Raw genomic sequence first — 19,498 nt, 5'->3', positions numbered from 1 at the left:
TCGTTTTGTTCTCTTGTTTGGCACAATAATCTAAACACGCAGTTTGTGGCTTTAAAACATGTCTCGTTCTGTTACTATAATAAAAAGTACTTCATCAACTTTTATTTCTTTTTTTAATTAATTAAACTAACCATAACTAGCAAAACTCGTCAGTACTTTTGTCTTAACCCTGTTCACATTTGTTTGTATCGGACCGCTACTGGTAGTTTCGGCTTAGAATATAATACGATAACCCTTTCTGTCCTAACTCAGTTTTCAAAACCAGTAAAGGCTGATACAATACTTGTTCGTGTGTGGAATGGGACAATAAAAAAACAAAAAAAGAAAACGATGTTTAGACTTACAGCTTCCAGGTTAGTAACATAAATAACAAGGGAAATAGCGCCCCCTGTCAAGCTGCAGAAAGAAAAGCTTACAGCATCTGGTATTCCCAGGCGGTCTCCCATCCAAGTACTAACCAGGCCCGACCTTGCTTAGCTTCCGAGATCAGACGAGATCGGGCGTTCTCAAGGTGGTATGGCCGTAAGCGAACGACAGTCTTGGTTTATCTCTTTCATAGTATTAAGTTAATATCATTCATGCAATGACAGGTTGGGGGAGGGATTTCCAGATCTCTAATTTGTCACAAACGTTAACATTTAAGCAGCTCTGGGCTCCACGTGTGCGGGCCCGTGTGTCCGTGTGTCTGTGTGTGTATATAGCAGCATTAAAAGTGCCATTAGATTCTTGCGAAATTGTATGTTCACAAAGTAGTAGCCACACGTTGGCATTGAAAGTGTTAAGTTCTCAAAGGCATCCATTTTGTATATTACCCTCTTTTAGTTTGAATCTGCAGCAGTGTTGTAATGGATCTCAGCTGTACTACTGAGCTGTGTTGCCGTTGGAGGACTGTATGCCCTGAAACCAATTTGATGTTTATTCTACAAAATAAATCCCCCTTTCAAACAACTCGTGTGGTTCTTTAGGCTGAGCAGTACGGCAAGGGTCCCTCTCCTCCAGTTAGAGACAGCATACATGTGGTTACATGATACATGGATGAAGGCTTATTGTGACCTGTTCGACTCCTCGAGACCATCACTTTCAATTCAAACACAAAATGTCTCGTTTTCAATCGCTCGACAACACCCACAGTACAGAAATGTGCATTAATGATCAACAAAATGAGAATACGTTAAAAAAAAAAAAAAAAAGATGTAAAGCTGGTAGATTCGTATCTCAGAGGAACGGGAAATTAAAACAAGGTAAAGGCAATCATCTAAATAAAGCTGAATCAATAACGGATAACGACATAGAACGTCTGTACAGAACTGAAACACTATGGTTTAAAAAAACAACTGTACCGCTGAACCTCGTCTTCTTTAATATTAGCAACTTTGTAACTTTGATACACGTGCCGCTGACTCGTTACTTTGTCTTCTCAAGATGAAACACTTCACAATACATGTACATAAAACACTTTGGTACTTTCTAGAACATTATACGCTCCGAAAGAAAAAACAAAATCTCATTCCCAGTCTGACAGAGCCACCTGCTGGAGATATATAGATAATCGCTAATTGCTTTCAATACCTGTGTTTTTAACTTTGACTATAACATCAGGGGAGAGCGCGAACGCGATTGCAGCCCTGCTTGTAAATCTGCTTGTATGTGGTTTTATGTTGTCTAATTAAAGTGTTTGTCTGGCAAGATATGATTTAAGGGGCTTAGTGGTCAGGTGGTTAAAGAAAAGCTCTTGTTACCGGGAGGTTCCTGGTTCAATCCCAGCTCAGCCACTGGCTCATTGTGTGTGACCCTGTCCCTGAGCAAGTCCCTTAACCTCCTTGTGCTCCTTCCTTCAAATGAGATGTAAAACCCAGGTCCTATTGTAAGTGACTCTGCAGCAGCAGCAGCAGCAGCAGCAGTTGTGATGCACAGTTTATCTGAATAAAAAACATCAACTAAATAAATAAAAGTGATAAGCTCGAAAATGATTTCCAATTATTTAAAATAAAAATAAAAACTTTGATACAGACACTGCTGAGTCTTTACTTTTAGTCTTGTCAATTAAAAATAACGAAACATGGAAATAGATGTGCAGGAACCACGTAGCTATTTATTTGACAGTCAGAAAGCTAAAAACATTGAGCTCCTTTTAAAGAAAACCTGACTCCCTGTGTGACGAAGCCGCCTGCCGGAGAGTTGTTGAACAACTAGTGAGTGAGTGAGTGAGTTCCTTCCTCCGACGGGTTCGTGTTTGTTTCTGTCTTTGACCATAGTTTCAGGGGAGAGCGCGAACGCAGTCCCCCACTACCAGAAATTATGCAGTCGAGATTCCCGCATTTGGGGAATTCGCAGGGGTCAGCACAGCCGGAGTGCAATGGCCGAGCCTCGCCCTGGGTGAACCACCTTCATGATCATGGTATCTCCCCTGCCAGGTAAGTATGAGTTGTACACATTGCGAGTCGTCACCCGTCCACAAGAGACATTTTTCAAAGAAACGGTGCCTACATCTGCAATTTAAAGAAACACTCTTTTCCTAATATAACATTTTCATTGTTATCATATCGCACTTTCCAGTCTGTTGGGTGTAATGGGTTCCTTCAGTTTTCAGTATAAGTATTTATAAATTGCATTCCCGTAATGCCTCTCGGTATATATTTGCATGCGCCTTTATCATTGGAGGACAAGATGCCAGGATTTACACAGGACGACGTCGTTCGTGCAGCAGCATGTGAGATGTTCCGCAAAAGAAGCGACGGGTCTGTATACACGTCTGCGTAAACGAAATAAAAAAAAATGTAACAAATGTACGACTTTCAAAAAGAAAGCAAGCAAAACATTGGTCAAACATTTGTTAAGGTCACACATAATATAAATAAACTCGAACGAATGAACGGGTCACTAAATCCGTTCTTGGTTGATATGCTCGTTTTGTTCTCTTGTTTGGCACAATAATCTAAACACGCAGTTTGTGGCTTTAAAACATGTCTCGTTCTGTTACTATAATAAAAAGTACTTCATCAACTTTTATTTCTTTTTTTAATTAATTAAACTAACCATAACTAGCAAAACTCGTCAGTACTTTTGTCTTAACCCTGTTCACATTTGTTTGTATCGGACCGCTACTGGTAGTTTCGGCTTAGAATATAATACGATAACCCTTTCTGTCCTAACTCAGTTTTCAAAACCAGTAAAGGCTGATACAATACTTGTTCGTGTGTGGAATGGGACAATAAAAAAACAAAAAAAAGAAAACGATGTTTAGACTTACAGCTTCCAGGTTAGTAACATAAATAACAAGGGAAATAGCGCCCCCTGTCAAGCTGCAGAAAGAAAAGCTTACAGCACCTGGTATTCCCAGGCGGTCTCCCATCCAAGTACTAACCAGGCCCGACCTTGCTTAGCTTCCGAGATCAGACGAGATCGGGCGTTCTCAAGGTGGTATGGCCGTAAGCGAACGACAGTCTTGGTTTATCTCTTTCATAGTATTAAGTTAATATCATTCATGCAATGACAGGTTGGGGGAGGGATTTCCAGATCTCTAATTTGTCACAAACGTTAACATTTAAGCAGCTCTGGGCTCCACGTGTGCGGGCCCGTGTGTCCGTGTGTCTGTGTGTGTATATAGCAGCATTAAAAGTGCCATTAGATTCTTGCGAAATTGTATGTTCACAAAGTAGTAGCCACACGTTGGCATTGAAAGTGTTAAGTTCTCAAAGGCATCCATTTTGTATATTACCCTCTTTTAGTTTGAATCTGCAGCAGTGTTGTAATGGATCTCAGCTGTACTACTGAGCTGTGTTGCCGTTGGAGGACTGTATGCCCTGAAACCAATTTGATGTTTATTCTACAAAATAAATCCCCCTTTCAAACAACTCGTGTGGTTCTTTAGGCTGAGCAGTACGGCAAGGGTCCCTCTCCTCCAGTTAGAGACAGCATACATGTGGTTACATGATACATGGATGAAGGCTTATTGTGACCTGTTCGACTCCTCGAGACCATCACTTTCAATTCAAACACAAAATGTCTCGTTTTCAATCGCTCGACAACACCCACAGTACAGAAATGTGCATTAATGATCAACAAAATGAGAATACGTTAAAAAAAAAAAAAAAAAAGATGTAAAGCTGGTAGATTCGTATCTCAGAGGAACGGGAAATTAAAACAAGGTAAAGGCAATCATCTAAATAAAGCTGAATCAATAACGGATAACGACATAGAACGTCTGTACAGAACTGAAACACTATGTTTTAAAAAAACAACTGTACCGCTGAACCTCGTCTTCTTTAATATTAGCAACTTTGTAACTTTGATACACGTGCCGCTGACTCGTTACTTTGTCTTCTCAAGATGAAACACTTCACAATACATGTACATAAAACACTTTGGTACTTTCTAGAACATTATACGCTCCGAAAGAAAAAACAAAATCTCATTCCCAGTCTGACAGAGCCACCTGCTGGAGATATATAGATAATCGCTAATTGCTTTCAATACCTGTGTTTTTAACTTTGACTATAACATCAGGGGAGAGCGCGAACGCGATTGCAGCCCTGCTTGTAAATCTGCTTGTATGTGGTTTTATGTTGTCTAATTAAAGTGTTTGTCTGCCAAGATATGATTTAAGGGGCTTAGTGGTCAGGTGGTTAAAGAAAAGCTCTTGTTACCGGGAGGTTCCTGGTTCAATCCCAGCTCAGCCACTGGCTCATTGTGTGTGACCCTGTCCCTGAGCAAGTCCCTTAACCTCCTTGTGCTCCTTCCTTCAAATGAGATGTAAAACCCAGGTCCTATTGTAAGTGACTCTGCAGCAGCAGCAGCAGCAGCAGCAGCAGCAGCAGTTGTGATGCACAGTTTATCTGAATAAAAAACATCAACTAAATAAATAAAACTGATAAGCTCGAAAATGATTTCCAATTATTTAAAATAAAAATAAAAACTTTGATACAGACACTGCTGAGTCTTTACTTTTAGTCTTGTCAATAAAAAATAACGAAACATGGAAATAGATGTGCAGGAACCACGTAGCTATTTATTTGACAGTCAGAAAGCTAAAAACATTGAGCTCCTTTTAAAGAAAACCTGACTCCCTGTGTGACGAAGCCGCCTGCCGGAGAGTTGTTGAACAACTAGTGAGTGAGTGAGTGAGTTCCTTCCTCCGACGGGTTCGTGTTTGTTTCTGTCTTTGACCATAGTTTCAGGGGAGAGCGCGAACGCAGTCCCCCACTACCAGAAATTATGCAGTCGAGATTCCCGCATTTGGGGAATTCGCAGGGGTCAGCACAGCCGGAGTGCAATGGCCGAGCCTCGCCCTGGGTGAACCACCTTCATGATCATGGTATCTCCCCTGCCAGGTAAGTATGAGTTGTACACATTGCGAGTCGTCACCCGTCCACAAGAGACATTTTTCAAAGAAACGGTGCCTACATCTGCAATTTAAAGAAACACTCTTTTCCTAATATAACATTTTCATTGTTATCATATCGCACTTTCCAGTCTGTTGGGTGTAATGGGTTCCTTCAGTTTTCAGTATAAGTATTTATAAATTGCATTCCCGTAATGCCTCTCGGTATATATTTGCATGCGCCTTTATCATTGGAGGACAAGATGCCAGGATTTACACAGGACGACGTCGTTCGTGCAGCAGCATGTGAGATGTTCCGCAAAAGAAGCGACGGGTCTGTATACACGTCTGCGTAAACGAAATAAAAAAAAATGTAACAAATGTACGACTTTCAAAAAGAAAGCAAGCAAAACATTGGTCAAACATTTGTTAAGGTCACACATAATATAAATAAACTCGAACGAATGAACGGGTCACTAAATCCGTTCTTGGTTGATATGCTCGTTTTGTTCTCTTGTTTGGCACAATAATCTAAACACGCAGTTTGTGGCTTTAAAACATGTCTCGTTCTGTTACTATAATAAAAAGTACTTCATCAACTTTTATTTCTTTTTTTAATTAATTAAACTAACCATAACTAGCAAAACTCGTCAGTACTTTTGTCTTAACCCTGTTCACATTTGTTTGTATCGGACCGCTACTGGTAGTTTCGGCTTAGAATATAATACGATAACCCTTTCTGTCCTAACTCAGTTTTCAAAACCAGTAAAGGCTGATACAATACTTGTTCGTGTGTGGAATGGGACAATAAAAAAACAAAAAAAAGAAAACGATGTTTAGACTTACAGCTTCCAGGTTAGTAACATAAATAACAAGGGAAATAGCGCCCCCTGTCAAGCTGCAGAAAGAAAAGCTTACAGCACCTGGTATTCCCAGGCGGTCTCCCATCCAAGTACTAACCAGGCCCGACCTTGCTTAGCTTCCGAGATCAGACGAGATCGGGCGTTCTCAAGGTGGTATGGCCGTAAGCGAACGACAGTCTTGGTTTATCTCTTTCATAGTATTAAGTTAATATCATTCATGCAATGACAGGTTGGGGGAGGGATTTCCAGATCTCTAATTTGTCACAAACGTTAACATTTAAGCAGCTCTGGGCTCCACGTGTGCGGGCCCGTGTGTCCGTGTGTCTGTGTGTGTATATAGCAGCATTAAAAGTGCCATTAGATTCTTGCGAAATTGTATGTTCACAAAGTAGTAGCCACACGTTGGCATTGAAAGTGTTAAGTTCTCAAAGGCATCCATTTTGTATATTACCCTCTTTTAGTTTGAATCTGCAGCAGTGTTGTAATGGATCTCAGCTGTACTACTGAGCTGTGTTGCCGTTGGAGGACTGTATGCCCTGAAACCAATTTGATGTTTATTCTACAAAATAAATCCCCCTTTCAAACAACTCGTGTGGTTCTTTAGGCTGAGCAGTACGGCAAGGGTCCCTCTCCTCCAGTTAGAGACAGCATACATGTGGTTACATGATACATGGATGAAGGCTTATTGTGACCTGTTCGACTCCTCGAGACCATCACTTTCAATTCAAACACAAAATGTCTCGTTTTCAATCGCTCGACAACACCCACAGTACAGAAATGTGCATTAATGATCAACAAAATGAGAATACGTTAAAAAAAAAAAAAAAAAGATGTAAAGCTGGTAGATTCGTATCTCAGAGGAACGGGAAATTAAAACAAGGTAAAGGCAATCATCTAAATAAAGCTGAATCAATAACGGATAACGACATAGAACGTCTGTACAGAACTGAAACACTATGTTTTAAAAAAACAACTGTACCGCTGAACCTCGTCTTCTTTAATATTAGCAACTTTGTAACTTTGATACACGTGCCGCTGACTCGTTACTTTGTCTTCTCAAGATGAAACACTTCACAATACATGTACATAAAACACTTTGGTACTTTCTAGAACATTATACGCTCCGAAAGAAAAAACAAAATCTCATTCCCAGTCTGACAGAGCCACCTGCTGGAGATATATAGATAATCGCTAATTGCTTTCAATACCTGTGTTTTTAACTTTGACTATAACATCAGGGGAGAGCGCGAACGCGATTGCAGCCCTGCTTGTAAATCTGCTTGTATGTGGTTTTATGTTGTCTAATTAAAGTGTTTGTCTGCCAAGATATGATTTAAGGGGCTTAGTGGTCAGGTGGTTAAAGAAAAGCTCTTGTTACCGGGAGGTTCCTGGTTCAATCCCAGCTCAGCCACTGGCTCATTGTGTGTGACCCTGTCCCTGAGCAAGTCCCTTAACCTCCTTGTGCTCCTTCCTTCAAATGAGATGTAAAACCCAGGTCCTATTGTAAGTGACTCTGCAGCAGCAGCAGCAGCAGCAGCAGCAGCAGTTGTGATGCACAGTTTATCTGAATAAAAAACATCAACTAAATAAATAAAACTGATAAGCTCGAAAATGATTTCCAATTATTTAAAATAAAAATAAAAACTTTGATACAGACACTGCTGAGTCTTTACTTTTAGTCTTGTCAATAAAAAATAACGAAACATGGAAATAGATGTGCAGGAACCACGTAGCTATTTATTTGACAGTCAGAAAGCTAAAAACATTGAGCTCCTTTTAAAGAAAACCTGACTCCCTGTGTGACGAAGCCGCCTGCCGGAGAGTTGTTGAACAACTAGTGAGTGAGTTCCTTCCTCCGACGGGTTCGTGTTTGTTTCTGTCTTTGACCATAGTTTCAGGGGAGAGCGCGAACGCAGTCCCCCACTACCAGAAATTATGCAGTCGAGATTCCCGCATTTGGGGAATTCGCAGGGGTCAGCACAGCCGGAGTGCAATGGCCGAGCCTCGCCCTGGGTGAACCACCTTCATGATCATGGTATCTCCCCTGCCAGGTAAGTATGAGTTGTACACATTGCGAGTCGTCACCCGTCCACAAGAGACATTTTTCAAAGAAACGGTGCCTACATCTGCAATTTAAAGAAACACTCTTTTCCTAATATAACATTTTCATTGTTATCATATCGCACTTTCCAGTCTGTTGGGTGTAATGGGTTCCTTCAGTTTTCAGTATAAGTATTTATAAATTGCATTCCCGTAATGCCTCTCGGTATATATTTGCATGCGCCTTTATCATTGGAGGACAAGATGCCAGGATTTACACAGGACGACGTCATTCGTGCAGCAGCATGTGAGATGTTCCGCAAAAGAAGCGACGGGTCTGTATACACGTCTGCGTAAACGAAATAAAAAAAAATGTAACAAATGTACGACTTTCAAAAAGAAAGAAAGCAAAACATTGGTCAAACATTTGTTAAGGTCACACATAATATAAATAAACTCGAACGAATGAACGGGTCACTAAATCCGTTCTTGGTTGATATGCTCGTTTTGTTCTCTTGTTTGGCACAATAATCTAAACACGCAGTTTGTGGCTTTAAAACATGTCTCGTTCTGTTACTATAATAAAAAGTACTTCATCAACTTTTATTTCTTTTTTTAATTAATTAAACTAACCATAACTAGCAAAACTCGTCAGTACTTTTGTCTTAACCCTGTTCACATTTGTTTGTATCGGACCGCTACTGGTAGTTTCGGCTTAGAATATAATACGATAACCCTTTCTGTCCTAACTCAGTTTTCAAAACCAGTAAAGGCTGATACAATACTTGTTCGTGTGTGGAATGGGACAATAAAAAAACAAAAAAAAGAAAACGATGTTTAGACTTACAGCTTCCAGGTTAGTAACATAAATAACAAGGGAAATAGCGCCCCCTGTCAAGCTGCAGAAAGAAAAGCTTACAGCACCTGGTATTCCCAGGCGGTCTCCCATCCAAGTACTAACCAGGCCCGACCTTGCTTAGCTTCCGAGATCAGACGAGATCGGGCGTTCTCAAGGTGGTATGGCCGTAAGCGAACGACAGTCTTGGTTTATCTCTTTCATAGTATTAAGTTAATATCATTCATGCAATGACAGGTTGGGGGAGGGATTTCCAGATCTCTAATTTGTCACAAACGTTAACATTTAAGCAGCTCTGGGCTCCACGTGTGCGGGCCCGTGTGTCCGTGTGTCTGTGTGTGTATATATAGCAGCATTAAAAGTGCCATTAGATTCTTGCGAAATTGTATGTTCACAAAGTAGTAGCCACACGTTGGCATTGAAAGTGTTAAGTTCTCAAAGGCATCCATTTTGTATATTACCCTCTTTTAGTTTGAATCTGCAGCAGTGTTGTAATGGATCTCAGCTGTACTACTGAGCTGTGTTGCCGTTGGAGGACTGTATGCCCTGAAACCAATTTGATGTTTATTCTACAAAATAAATCCCCCTTTCAAACAACTCGTGTGGTTCTTTAGGCTGAGCAGTACGGCAAGGGTCCCTCTCCTCCAGTTAGAGACAGCATACATGTGGTTACATGATACATGGATGAAGGCTTATTGTGACCTGTTCGACTCCTCGAGACCATCACTTTCAATTCAAACACAAAATGTCTCGTTTTCAATCGCTCGACAACACCCACAGTACAGAAATGTGCATTAATGATCAACAAAATGAGAATACGTTAAAAAAAAAAAAAAAAGATGTAAAGCTGGTAGATTCGTATCTCAGAGGAACGGGAAATTAAAACAAGGTAAAGGCAATCATCTAAATAAAGCTGAATCAATAACGGATAACGACATAGAACGTCTGTACAGAACTGAAACACTATGTTTTAAAAAAACAACTGTACCGCTGAACCTCGTCTTCTTTAATATTAGCAACTTTGTAACTTTGATACACGTGCCGCTGACTCGTTACTTTGTCTTCTCAAGATGAAACACTTCACAATACATGTACATAAAACACTTTGGTACTTTCTAGAACATTATACGCTCCGAAAGAAAAAACAAAATCTCATTCCCAGTCTGACAGAGCCACCTGCTGGAGATATATAGATAATCGCTAATTGCTTTCAATACCTGTGTTTTTAACTTTGACTATAACATCAGGGGAGAGCGCGAACGCGATTGCAGCCCTGCTTGTAAATCTGCTTGTATGTGGTTTTATGTTGTCTAATTAAAGTGTTTGTCTGCCAAGATATGATTTAAGGGGCTTAGTGGTCAGGTGGTTAAAGAAAAGCTCTTGTTACCGGGAGGTTCCTGGTTCAATCCCAGCTCAGCCACTGGCTCATTGTGTGTGACCCTGTCCCTGAGCAAGTCCCTTAACCTCCTTGTGCTCCTTCCTTCAAATGAGATGTAAAACCCAGGTCCTATTGTAAGTGACTCTGCAGCAGCAGCAGCAGCAGCAGCAGCAGCAGTTGTGATGCACAGTTTATCTGAATAAAAAACATCAACTAAATAAATAAAACTGATAAGCTCGAAAATGATTTCCAATTATTTAAAATAAAAATAAAAACTTTGATACAGACACTGCTGAGTCTTTACTTTTAGTCTTGTCAATAAAAAATAACGAAACATGGAAATAGATGTGCAGGAACCACGTAGCTATTTATTTGACAGTCAGAAAGCTAAAAACATTGAGCTCCTTTTAAAGAAAACCTGACTCCCTGTGTGACGAAGCCGCCTGCCGGAGAGTTGTTGAACAACTAGTGAGTGAGTTCCTTCCTCCGACGGGTTCGTGTTTGTTTCTGTCTTTGACCATAGTTTCAGGGGAGAGCGCGAACGCAGTCCCCCACTACCAGAAATTATGCAGTCGAGATTCCCGCATTTGGGGAATTCGCAGGGGTCAGCACAGCCGGAGTGCAATGGCCGAGCCTCGCCCTGGGTGAACCCCCTTCATGATCATGGTATCTCCCCTGCCAGGTAAGTATGAGTTGTACACATTGCGAGTTGTCACCCGTCCACAAGAGACATTTTTCAAAGAAACGGTGCCTACATCTGCAATTTAAAGAAACACTCTTTTCCTAATATAACATTTTCATTGTTATCATATCGCACTTTCCAGTCTGTTGGGTGTAATGGGTTCCTTCAGTTTTCAGTATAAGTATTTATAAATTGCATTCCCGTAATGCCTCTCGGTATATATTTGCATGCGCCTTTATCATTGGAGGACAAGATGCCAGGATTTACACAGGACGACGTCATTCGTGCAGCAGTATGTGAGATGTTCCGCAAAAGAAGCGACGGGTCTGTATACACGTCTGCGTAAACGAAATAAAAAAAAATGTAACAAATGTACGACTTTCAAAAAGAAAGCAAGCAAAACATTGGTCAAACATTTGTTAAGGTCACACATAATATAAATAAACTCGAACGAATGAACGGGTCACTAAATCCGTTCTTGGTTGATATGCTCGTTTTGTTCTCTTGTTTGGCACAATAATCTAAACACGCAGTTTGTGGCTTTAAAACATGTCTCGTTCTGTTACTATAATAAAAAGTACTTCATCAACTTTTATTTCTTTTTTTAATTCATTAAACTAACCATAACTAGCAAAACTCGTCAGTACTTTTGTCTTAACCCTGTTCACATTTGTTTGTATCGGACCGCTACTGGTAGTTTCGGCTTAGAATATAATACGATAACCCTTTCTGTCCTAACTCAGTTTTCAAAACCAGTAAAGGCTGATACAATACTTGTTCGTGTGTGGAATGGGACAATAAAAAAACAAAAAAAAGAAAACGATGTTTAGACTTACAGCTTCCAGGTTAGTAACATAAATAACAAGGGAAATAGCGCCCCCTGTCAAGCTGCAGAAAGAAAAGCTTACAGCACCTGGTATTCCCAGGCGGTCTCCCATCCAAGTACTAACCAGGCCCGACCTTGCTTAGCTTCCGAGATCAGACGAGATCGGGCGTTCTCAAGGTGGTATGGCCGTAAGCGAACGACAGTCTTGGTTTATCTCTTTCATAGTATTAAGTTAATATCATTCATGCAATGACAGGTTGGGGGAGGGATTTCCAGATCTCTAATTTGTCACAAACGTTAACATTTAAGCAGCTCTGGGCTCCACGTGTGCGGGCCCGTGTGTCCGTGTGTCTGTGTGTGTATATAGCAGCATTAAAAGTGCCATTAGATTCTTGCGAAATTGTATGTTCACAAAGTAGTAGCCACACGTTGGCATTGAAAGTGTTAAGTTCTCAAAGGCATCCATTTTGTATATTACCCTCTTTTAGTTTGAATCTGCAGCAGTGTTGTAATGGATCTCAGCTGTACTACTGAGCTGTGTTGCCGTTGGAGGACTGTATGCCCTGAAACCAATTTGATGTTTATTCTACAAAATAAATCCCCCTTTCAAACAACTCGTGTGGTTCTTTAGGCTGAGCAGTACGGCAAGGGTCCCTCTCCTCCAGTTAGAGACAGCATACATGTGGTTACATGATACATGGATGAAGGCTTATTGTGACCTGTTCGACTCCTCGAGACCATCACTTTCAATTCAAACACAAAATGTCTCGTTTTCAATCGCTCGACAACACCCACAGTACAGAAATGTGCATTAATGATCAACAAAATGAGAATACGTTAAAAAAAAAAAAAAAAAGATGTAAAGCTGGTAGATTCGTATCTCAGAGGAACGGGAAATTAAAACAAGGTAAAGGCAATCATCTAAATAAAGCTGAATCAATAACGGATAACGACATAGAACGTCTGTACAGAACTGAAACACTATGTTTTAAAAAAACAACTGTACCGCTGAACCTCGTCTTCTTTAATATTAGCAACTTTGTAACTTTGATACACGTGCCGCTGACTCGTTACTTTGTCTTCTCAAGATGAAACACTTCACAATACATGTACATAAAACACTTTGGTACTTTCTAGAACATTATACGCTCCGAAAGAAAAAACAAAATCTCATTCCCAGTCTGACAGAGCCACCTGCTGGAGATATATAGATAATCGCTAATTGCTTTCAATACCTGTGTTTTTAACTTTGACTATAACATCAGGGGAGAGCGCGAACGCGATTGCAGCCCTGCTTGTAAATCTGCTTGTATGTGGTTTTATGTTGTCTAATTAAAGTGTTTGTCTGCCAAGATATGATTTAAGGGGCTTAGTGGTCAGGTGGTTAAAGAAAAGCTCTTGTTACCGGGAGGTTCCTGGTTCAATCCCAGCTCAGCCACTGGCTCATTGTGTGTGACCCTGTCCCTGAGCAAGTCCCTTAACCTCCTTGTGCTCCTTCCTTCAAATGAGATGTAAAACCCAGGTCCTATTGTAAGTGACTCAGCAGCAGCAGCAGCAGCAGCAGCAGCAGTTGTGATGCACAGTTTATCTGTAAGTTGCTTTGAATAAAAAACATCAACTAAATAAATAAAACTGATAAGCTCGAAAATGATTTCCAATTATTTAAAATAAAAATAAAAACTTTGATACAGACACTGCTGAGTCTTTACTTTTAGTCTTGTCAATAAAAAATAACGAAACATGGAAATAGATGTGCAGGAACCACGTAGCTATTTATTTGACAGTCAGAAAGCTAAAAACATTGAGCTCCTTTTAAAGAAAACCTGACTCCCTGTGTGACGAAGCCGCCTGCCGGAGAGTTGTTGAACAACTAGTGAGTGAGTTCCTTCCTCCGACGGGTTCGTGTTTGTTTCTGTCTTTGACCATAGTTTCAGGGGAGAGCGCGAACGCAGTCCCCCACTACCAGAAATTATGCAGTCGAGATTCCCGCATTTGGGGAATTCGCAGGGGTCAGCACAGCCGGAGTGCAATGGCCGAGCCTCGCCCTGGGTGAACCACCTTCATGATCATGGTATCTCCCCTGCCAGGTAAGTATGAGTTGTACACATTGCGAGTCGTCACCCGTCCACAAGAGACATTTTTCAAAGAAACGGTGCCTACATCTGCAATTTAAAGAAACACTCTTTTCCTAATATAACATTTTCATTGTTATCATATCGCACTTTCCAGTCTGTTGGGTGTAATGGGTTCCTTCAGTTTTCAGTATAAGTATTTATAAATTGCATTCCCGTAATGCCTCTCGGTATATATTTGCATGCGCCTTTATCATTGGAGGACAAGATGCCAGGATTTACACAGGACGACGTCATTCGTGCAGCAGCATGTGAGATGTTCCGCAAAAGAAGCGACGGGTCTGTATACACGTCTGCGTAAACGAAATAAAAAAAAATGTAACAAATGTACGACTTTCAAAAAGAAAGCAAGCAAAACATTGGTCAAACATTTGTTAAGGTCACACATAATATAAATAAACTCGAACGAATGAACGGGTCACTAAATCCGTTCTTGGTTGATATGCTCGTTTTGTTCTCTTGTTTGGCACAATAATCTAAACACGCAGTTTGTGGCTTTAAAACATGTCTCGTTCTGTTACTATAATAAAAAGTACTTCATCAACTTTTATTTCTTTTTTTAATTAATTAAACTAACCATAACTAGCAAAACTCGTCAGTACTTTTGTCTTAACCCTGTTCACATTTGTTTGTATCGGACCGCTACTGGTAGTTTCGGCTTAGAATATAATACGATAACCCTTTCTGTCCTAACTCAGTTTTCAAAACCAGTAAAGGCTGATACAATACTTGTTCGTGTGTGGAATGGGACAATAAAAAAACAAAAAAAAGAAAACGATGTTTAGACTTACAGCTTCCAGGTTAGTAACATAAATAACAAGGGAAATAGCGCCCCCTGTCAAGCTGCAGAAAGAAAAGCTTACAGCACCTGGTATTCCCAGGCGGTCTCCCATCCAAGTACTAACCAGGCCCGACTTTGCTTAGCTTCCGAGATCAGACGAGATCGGGCGTTCTCAAGGTGGTATGGCCGTAAGCGAACGACAGTCTTGGTTTATCTCTTTCATAGTATTAAGTTAATATCATTCATGCAATGACAGGTTGGGGGAGGGATTTCCAGATCTCTAATTTGTCACAAACGTTAACATTTAAGCAGCTCTGGGCTCCACGTGTGCGGGCCCGTGTGTCCGTGTGTCTGTGTGTGTATATATAGCAGCATTAAAAGTGCCATTAGATTCTTGCGAAATTGTATGTTCACAAAGTAGTAGCCACACGTTGGCATTGAAAGTGTTAAGTTCTCAAAGGCATCCATTTTGTATATTACCCTCTTTTAGTTTGAATCTGCAGCAGTGTTGTAATGGATCTCAGCTGTACTACTGAGCTGTGTTGCCGTTGGAGGACTGTATGCCCTGAAACCAATTTGATGTTTATTCTACAAAATAAATCCCCCTTTCAAACAACTCGTGTGGTTCTTTAGGCTGAGCAGTACGGCAAGGGTCCCTCTCCTCCAGTTAGAGACAGCATACATGTGGTTACATGATACATGGATGAAGGCTTATTGTGACCTGTTCGACTCCTCGAGACCATCACTTTCAATTCAAACACAAAATGTCTCGTTTTCAATCGCTCGACAACACCCACAGTACAGAAATGTGCATTAATGATCAACAAAATGAGAATACGTTAAAAAAAAAAAAAAAAGATGTAAAGCTGGTAGATTCGTATCTCAGAGGAACGGGAAATTAAAACAAGGTAAAGGCAATCATCTAAATAAAGCTGAATCAATAACGGATAACGACATAGAACGTCTGTACAGAACTGAAACACTATGGTTTAAAAAAACAACTGTACCGCTGAACCTCGTCTTCTTTAATATTAGCAACTTTGTAACTTTGATACACGTGCCGCTGACTCGTTACTTTGTCTTCTCAAGATGAAACACTTCACAATACATGTACATAAAACACTTTGGTACTTTCTAGAACATTATACGCTCCGAAAGAAAAAACAAAATCTCATTCCCAGTCTGACAGAGCCACCTGCTGGAGATATATAGATAATCGCTAATTGCTTTCAATACCTGTGTTTTTAACTTTGACTATAACATCAGGGGAGAGCGCGAACGCGATTGCAGCCCTGCTTGTAAATCTGCTTGTATGTGGTTTTATGTTGTCTAATTAAAGTGTTTGTCTGCCAAGATATGATTTAAGGGGCTTAGTGGTCAGGTGGTTAAAGAAAAGCTCTTGTTACCGGGAGGTTCCTGGTTCAATCCCAGCTCAGCCACTGGCTCATTGTGTGTGACCCTGTCCCTGAGCAAGTCCCTTAACCTCCTTGTGCTCCTTCCTTCAAATGAGATGTAAAACCCAGGTCCTATTGTAAGTGACTCAGCAGCAGCAGCAGCAGCAGCAGCAGCAGCAGTTGTGATGCACAGTTTATCTGTAAGTTGCTTTGAATAAAAAACATCAACTAAATAAATAAAACTGATAAGCTCGAAAATGATTTCCAATTATTTAAAATAAAAATAAAAACTTTGATACAGACACTGCTGAGTCTTTACTTTTAGTCTTGTCAATAAAAAATAACGAAACATGGAAATAGATGTGCAGGAACCACGTAGCTATTTATTTGACAGTCAGAAAGCTAAAAACATTGAGCTCCTTTTAAAGAAAACCTGACTCCCTGTGTGACGAAGCCGCCTGCCGGAGAGTTGTTGAACAACTAGTGAGTGAGTTCCTTCCTCCGACGGGTTCGTGTTTGTTTCTGTCTTTGACCATAGTTTCAGGGGAGAGCGCGAACGCAGTCCCCCACTACCAGAAATTATGCAGTCGAGATTCCCGCATTTGGGGAATTCGCAGGGGTCAGCACAGCCGGAGTGCAATGGCCGAGCCTCGCCCTGGGTGAACCACCTTCATGATCATGGTATCTCCCCTGCCAGGTAAGTATGAGTTGTACACATTGCGAGTCGTCACCCGTCCACAAGAGACATTTTTCAAAGAAACGGTGCCTACATCTGCAATTTAAAGAAACACTCTTTTCCTAATATAACATTTTCATTGTTATCATATCGCACTTTCCAGTCTGTTGGGTGTAATGGGTTCCTTCAGTTTTCAGTATAAGTATTTATAAATTGCATTCCCGTAATGCCTCTCGGTATATATTTGCATGCGCCTTTATCATTGGAGGACAAGATGCCAGGATTTACACAGGACGACGTCATTCGTGCAGCAGCATGTGAGATGTTCCGCAAAAGAAGCGACGGGTCTGTATACACGTCTGCGTAAACGAAATAAAAAAAAATGTAACAAATGTACGACTTTCAAAACGAAAGCAAGCAAAACATTGGTCAAACATTTGTTAAGGTCACACATAATATAAATAAACTCGAACGAATGAACGGGTCACTAAATCCGTTCTTGGTTGATATGCTCGTTTTGTTCTCTTGTTTGGCACAATAATCTAAACACGCAGTTTGTGGCTTTAAAACATGTCTCGTTCTGTTACTATAATAAAAAGTACTTCATCAACTTTTATTTCTTTTTTTAATTAATTAAACTAACCATAACTAGCAAAACTCGTCAGTACTTTTGTCTTAACCCTGTTCACATTTGTTTGTATCGGACCGCTACTGGTAGTTTCGGCTTAGAATATAATACGATAACCCTTTCTGTCCTAACTCAGTTTTCAAAACCAGTAAAGGCTGATACAATACTTGTTCGTGTGTGGAATGGGACAATAAAAAAACAAAAAAAAGAAAACGATGTTTAGACTTACAGCTTCCAGGTTAGTAACATAAATAACAAGGGAAATAGCGCCCCCTGTCAAGCTGCAGAAAGAAAAGCTTACAGCACCTGGTATTCCCAGGCGGTCTCCCATCCAAGTACTAACCAGGCCCGACCTTGCTTAGCTTCCGAGATCAGACGAGATCGGGCGTTCTCAAGGTGGTATGGCCGTAAGCGAACGACAGTCTTGGTTTATCTCTTTCATAGTATTAAGTTAATATCATTCATGCAATGACAGGTTGGGGGAGGGATTTCCAGATCTCTAATTTGTCACAAACGTTAACATTTAAGCAGCTCTGGGCTCCACGTGTGCGGGCCCGTGTGTCCGTGTGTCTGTGTGTGTATATAGCAGCATTAAAAGTGCCATTAGATTCTTGCGAAATTGTATGTTCACAAAGTAGTAGCCACACGTTGGCATTGAAAGTGTTAAGTTCTCAAAGGCATCCATTTTGTATATTACCCTCTTTTAGTTTGAATCTGCAGCAGTGTTGTAATGGATCTCAGCTGTACTACTGAGCTGTGTTGCCGTTGGAGGACTGTATGCCCTGAAACCAATTTGATGTTTATTCTACAAAATAAATCCCCCTTTCAAACAACTCGTGTGGTTCTTTAGGCTGAGCAGTACGGCAAGGGTCCCTCTCCTCCAGTTAGAGACAGCATACATGTGGTTACATGATACATGGATGAAGGCTTATTGTGACCTGTTCGACTCCTCGAGACCATCACTTTCAATTCAAACACAAAATGTCTCGTTTTCAATCGCTCGACAACACCCACAGTACAGAAATGTGCATTAATGATCAACAAAATGAGAATACGTTAAAAAAAAAAAAAAAAAGATGTAAAGCTGGTAGATTCGTATCTCAGAGGAACGGGAAATTAAAACAAGGTAAAGGCAATCATCTAAATAAAGCTGAATCAATAACGGATAACGACATAGAACGTCTGTACAGAACTGAAACACTATGTTTTAAAAAAACAACTGTACCGCTGAACCTCGTCTTCTTTAATATTAGCAACTTTGTAACTTTGATACACGTGCCGCTGACTCGTTACTTTGTCTTCTCAAGATGAAACACTTCACAATACATGTACATAAAACACTTTGGTACTTTCTAGAACATTATACGCTCCGAAAGAAAAAACAAAATCTCATTCCCAGTCTGACAGAGCCACCTGCTGGAGATATATAGATAATCGCTAATTGCTTTCAATACCTGTGTTTTTAACTTTGACTATAACATCAGGGGAGAGCGCGAACGCGATTGCAGCCCTGCTTGTAAATCTGCTTGTATGTGGTTTTATGTTGTCTAATTAAAGTGTTTGTCTGCCAAGATATGATTTAAGGGGCTTAGTGGTCAGGTGGTTAAAGAAAAGCTCTTTTTACCGGGAGGTTCCTGGTTCAATCCCAGCTCAGCCACTGGCTCATTGTGTGTGACCCTGTCCCTGAGCAAGTCCCTTAACCTCCTTGTGCTCCTTCCTTCAAATGAGATGTAAAACCCAGGTCCTATTGTAAGTGACTCAGCAGCAGCAGCAGCAGCAGCAGCAGCAGTTGTGATGCACAGTTTATCTGTAAGTTGCTTTGAATAAAAAACATCAACTAAATAAATAAAACTGATAAGCTCGAAAATGATTTCCAATTATTTAAAATAAAAATAAAAACTTTGATACAGACACTGCTGAGT

The 19,498-nt window shown here is 40.5% G+C and overlaps 13 non-coding genes across 13 annotated transcripts; all 13 read right to left on the bottom strand.

Moving 5' to 3' along the window:
• Nucleotides 1-409: 409 nt before the first annotated feature.
• On the bottom strand, nucleotides 410-528 carry LOC131706801 (5S ribosomal RNA). The gene has a single exon (XR_009310812.1). It is a non-coding gene; the product is annotated as a 5S ribosomal RNA (ribosomal RNA).
• A 1,730-nt stretch (nucleotides 529-2,258) lies between these two features.
• LOC131707335 (U1 spliceosomal RNA) lies at nucleotides 2,259-2,422 on the bottom strand. Its single transcript, XR_009311122.1, has one exon. It is a non-coding gene; the product is annotated as a U1 spliceosomal RNA (small nuclear RNA).
• An 893-nt stretch (nucleotides 2,423-3,315) lies between these two features.
• Nucleotides 3,316-3,434, bottom strand: LOC131706675 (5S ribosomal RNA). The gene has a single exon (XR_009310737.1). It is a non-coding gene; the product is annotated as a 5S ribosomal RNA (ribosomal RNA).
• Nucleotides 3,435-5,174: 1,740 nt separating this feature from the next.
• LOC131707334 (U1 spliceosomal RNA) lies at nucleotides 5,175-5,338 on the bottom strand. The gene has a single exon (XR_009311121.1). It is a non-coding gene; the product is annotated as a U1 spliceosomal RNA (small nuclear RNA).
• Nucleotides 5,339-6,231: 893 nt separating this feature from the next.
• LOC131706673 (5S ribosomal RNA) lies at nucleotides 6,232-6,350 on the bottom strand. Its single transcript, XR_009310735.1, has one exon. It is a non-coding gene; the product is annotated as a 5S ribosomal RNA (ribosomal RNA).
• Nucleotides 6,351-8,078: 1,728 nt separating this feature from the next.
• LOC131707332 (U1 spliceosomal RNA) lies at nucleotides 8,079-8,242 on the bottom strand. Its single transcript, XR_009311119.1, has one exon. It is a non-coding gene; the product is annotated as a U1 spliceosomal RNA (small nuclear RNA).
• Nucleotides 8,243-9,135: 893 nt separating this feature from the next.
• Nucleotides 9,136-9,254, bottom strand: LOC131706668 (5S ribosomal RNA). The gene has a single exon (XR_009310733.1). It is a non-coding gene; the product is annotated as a 5S ribosomal RNA (ribosomal RNA).
• A 1,729-nt stretch (nucleotides 9,255-10,983) lies between these two features.
• LOC131707730 (U1 spliceosomal RNA) lies at nucleotides 10,984-11,147 on the bottom strand. Its single transcript, XR_009311223.1, has one exon. It is a non-coding gene; the product is annotated as a U1 spliceosomal RNA (small nuclear RNA).
• Nucleotides 11,148-12,040: 893 nt separating this feature from the next.
• LOC131706667 (5S ribosomal RNA) lies at nucleotides 12,041-12,159 on the bottom strand. Its single transcript, XR_009310731.1, has one exon. It is a non-coding gene; the product is annotated as a 5S ribosomal RNA (ribosomal RNA).
• A 1,737-nt stretch (nucleotides 12,160-13,896) lies between these two features.
• Nucleotides 13,897-14,060, bottom strand: LOC131707330 (U1 spliceosomal RNA). The gene has a single exon (XR_009311118.1). It is a non-coding gene; the product is annotated as a U1 spliceosomal RNA (small nuclear RNA).
• Nucleotides 14,061-14,953: 893 nt separating this feature from the next.
• Nucleotides 14,954-15,072, bottom strand: LOC131706787 (5S ribosomal RNA). The gene has a single exon (XR_009310792.1). It is a non-coding gene; the product is annotated as a 5S ribosomal RNA (ribosomal RNA).
• Nucleotides 15,073-16,813: 1,741 nt separating this feature from the next.
• On the bottom strand, nucleotides 16,814-16,977 carry LOC131707329 (U1 spliceosomal RNA). The gene has a single exon (XR_009311116.1). It is a non-coding gene; the product is annotated as a U1 spliceosomal RNA (small nuclear RNA).
• An 893-nt stretch (nucleotides 16,978-17,870) lies between these two features.
• Nucleotides 17,871-17,989, bottom strand: LOC131706665 (5S ribosomal RNA). The gene has a single exon (XR_009310725.1). It is a non-coding gene; the product is annotated as a 5S ribosomal RNA (ribosomal RNA).
• Nucleotides 17,990-19,498: the final 1,509 nt, after the last annotated feature.

The sequence above is a fragment of the Acipenser ruthenus genome, chromosome 2 (genome assembly GCF_902713425.1).
Source record: "Acipenser ruthenus chromosome 2, fAciRut3.2 maternal haplotype, whole genome shotgun sequence".
Classification (NCBI taxonomy): domain Eukaryota; kingdom Metazoa; phylum Chordata; class Actinopteri; order Acipenseriformes; family Acipenseridae; genus Acipenser; species Acipenser ruthenus.
This window is presented reverse-complemented; position numbering and strand designations above follow the sequence as displayed.